This window comes from Aegilops tauschii, chromosome 3 (genome assembly GCF_002575655.3).
Source record: "Aegilops tauschii subsp. strangulata cultivar AL8/78 chromosome 3, Aet v6.0, whole genome shotgun sequence".
Lineage (NCBI taxonomy): Eukaryota > Viridiplantae > Streptophyta > Magnoliopsida > Poales > Poaceae > Aegilops > Aegilops tauschii.
The window spans coordinates 368,287,045-368,290,401 of NC_053037.3; the positions used below are offsets into that span (position 1 = coordinate 368,287,045).

The 3,357-nt window shown below is 61.5% G+C and overlaps 1 pseudogene; it reads right to left on the reverse strand.

The window, feature by feature from the left end:
• Positions 1-685: 685 nt before the first annotated feature.
• On the reverse strand, positions 686-2,562 carry LOC109759420 (uncharacterized; annotated as a pseudogene).
• Between the last annotated feature and the right edge of the window lie 795 nt (positions 2,563-3,357).

The following is a 3,357-nucleotide window of genomic DNA, read 5'->3' on the forward strand; positions in this document are numbered from 1 at the left end:
CCGACAGGAGAAAACCCTTGGACGGGGGTCAAGAAAAACCCCTGCCCAATGGGGTCCCAAAAATCGCCGGCTCCGTCGACGGCGCCGGCGCCGAGCCCAAGACCACGAGGTCCGGAATCCGCGGTGGAGCAGGAAGGGCCGGAACGGCCGACACCGCATTGGCCGGCGCTCGTGGTGGCCGCAGCAAATGGGGGACGGCGCTCGCAGCGCCGACGCCAGGTCCCTGCCCGAGTTCTGCAGCCCGGACACCCAGCGCTCCTGGATGCTGGCGATGCGCTGGTCGACGGGGGTCAGAGGGCGGTGCGGCGGTGGGCGAGGCGGAGCCATCGGAGGAGAGGAGAGGGAGGGGCGGTGAGGGAGAGAGGGAGCGGTGGGAACAGTGCGATTGGGCGGTGACAGGAGAGTGGGGGCGAGTTATGAGACGTCCCCTCCGTCTCCAGCGCTGCCCGAGGCGTGCAACTGCCTTGCATGTGTGGCCGCGCCCAGCCAGGCTCGCGAGAACTGCCGATTCTGCAGTTTCCGCCGGGCCAGGCTGCGGGCTGCTTTAAGGTCCGTGCAGGTCTCAAACCGCATGCAATCCAGACAACCAAACAGGCCGCGTACATCCCGCACGGGCCTGGTTGGGCTGCATGCGGGCAACCAAACACGCCCTGATAGGAGCTAGCGATCCAGCGAAATCCATATCTTTTTATTTTTGAAACAGGGCAAAAGATTTGCCACTTTCATTCATTAAGCAGAAGAGAGTTGCCCGGTTAATTAACGGAAACCCGGGCGAAAACCGTTACAACACATGCCCTCAACAGGGCACCATCAACACACGCCGGCCCCAGGGCCGCGCTCCAGCCGAGCCGCCGGCTCCGTCACCCAAGCAACCCGTAGCTGACACCCTACAACCAAGACCGAAGCCGCCGCTCCGGCATCCACGCCGACCCCGAGGCCGCGCACCAGGCGAGCCGCCTGCTCTGCTGCCCGAGCAACCGGAGCCGACACCCTACAACCATCTCCGGAGCCGTCGCTCCGACGTACAGACAGAAACCCCACACGCCGACCCCGAGGCCGCGCACCAAGCGAGCCGTCAGCTTCGTCACCCGAGCAACCGGAACCGACACCCAACCACCGTATCCGGAGCCGCCGCTCCGACATCCACGCCGACCCCGAGGCCGCGCACCAGGCTGGCCAACGACACTGCCACCCGTGTGACCAATGCCGACACCCCTCCATGACGACGAGATCAGGAGCCGCCGCTTCGATTTCCACGCCAGCCCCGAGGCCGCGCACCACCCGAGCCGATGACTCTCCCAGGCCAAGACCACTCCAGAACGATGCCTCCAAGAAGGACCGCGACACCGGAGCGCCCATCATCTGCTCCAAGAACCTGGAGCAAGGGTTTCGCCCGGAGTGTGAGAGAAGAGGTCGAAGGCCCTCGAACGACGACGCCTCCAAGAAGGTGTGCGGCGCCCATAGGCGTCGCTGCCGCTGGCTTCGGCCAAGGCAGGAGCAAGGCTTTCGCCCCGAGCAGCCAAAGGAAGCCCTTCCCTCGAACCGGCACCACGCGAGCCACCGCCCGCCTGAACCACCACCTACCACCAGAGCCAGGAGCCGCTGATCAGAACAGCCCCGCCGTCGGCACCTGCACCACATAGAGCCGCCGACTAGGCTGCCCCATCACCACCGCAGGAGCCAGAACCAGCCACGTCTGGTCAGATCTGGCGCCCCACGCAGCAGTCAACCCACCGGCCAGCACCAAGCGTCCTTGACACGACCGAGGGCCGACGCACTGCCGCAGAGTACCGGCGCCCCGAGCTCCAGCCGTGGCGCTACCCACGTAGCCACCACGGCCGCCGTCGCCGAAGAAGAGGTCCGGGGCCGCCGCCCCGGCATCCGAGCACCACACGCCAACAAGCCCTCCGACTCCGTCCCGCCGGAGCAGCAGCAACAGCAGCACATCCCCGCACCACGGCGACCTCCAGGTAGCAAGACCTCATCGCACACGCAGAGGCAGATCCACCCTGGTTGCCAAGATCCTACTGCCGCGCTGCTCCTCCACACGGACCTCCAGATCCACGCTGCTCCTCCACACGGACCTCCAGATCCACACCAGACCGCGCCAGAGCCGAGCGAGCCCACGCGATGCAGCTCGTCCGCGCCCACCAGGTGCAACTTCTCCGCGCCCGCCTGATGCAGCTCCTTTGTGCCGCCTCGCCGCTGCCACGACTCCGCCAGCCACGGCCGCAACCTCGAGCCCCTCTACCGCCGGTGCGCGCGGCCCCTGGAGCACATCCCACTACCAGTGCTCAAGGCCACCAGATCCGCCACCGCACCGTAAAACGGCCCCACCGCCGCCGACGCCTCCCGGGCTTTGCCCGGCAGCGCCCTCCGGCGGCGGTGAGGGGAGAGGAGGAGGGGGGAGGGTGAGGGGAGAGGAGGAGGGGGGAGGGCCCTAGCCGGCCAGCTTTGGGGCGCTCCGGTGCGGCTGTGGTGCCGCACGGGAGCGGGCGTGTTTTCTAGAGTCTGCCGTCCTTCACGATTTGGATGTAAGGATAGGCGGATTTGTTTTTCTCCGGCCAGCCTTGCGTACATAATAGTGGAATATTTCTCGTTTCCATGTGTCAGTTTCTTCATTATTGGAGCACACCCTGTTTCAAAAAATTATTGGAGCACACGGCTTCGCTATGCGGTGCATCATCATGGCGCCATTTTGAAGCCGAGCGGATGCAATTTACGTAATTAGTACCAGCTAGCGGAGTCGTGGCGGCACGCTCCACCCGTGGTGGAGCCCGTGCATGCATCTATATTGTTTTATTATTATTTTAAAATAAGAAAAGGGATGGAAGTAGGTTTGAGGTCGAGCTGGTCGCGTAGAAGTCCTTATACTGTTTGGTCCTTTACATCAAGATGGCGTACAAACAACCGAGCAAGAAACATAACCAATTCATGTACATGAAAACTCAAAGACTTGCATTATAGTTCTAAAAACCTAAGAACGGAATCCAATAAAACTAACAAAAACAAAAGCCGTGCAAATGATATAGGAGGTATGTAATCATGCATTTTTACACTACTAGCAATTCTCTCAACATGCAACCTATCCAACTCAGCATCCTGCCACATCATCAATTATTTTTCCCATTTAACTGATTTAGTGGCTATATTTTCAGACTTAAGCTACCACTGAAGCCCAATGGCCTCGACTCGCAACCGGAGAAAAGCCCAAACGTCATGCTTAGAAGAAGAACAGCCGTCCTGCCCCCACCCCCTCCATGCTTTCCGTTCATCCTCTCCTCTCCTCTCTCTCCTTAAATAAAGGATCAGTCTTTTCCGTTTCCCCCCTGCAATAGTGCGCCACCGAAGAAGAGA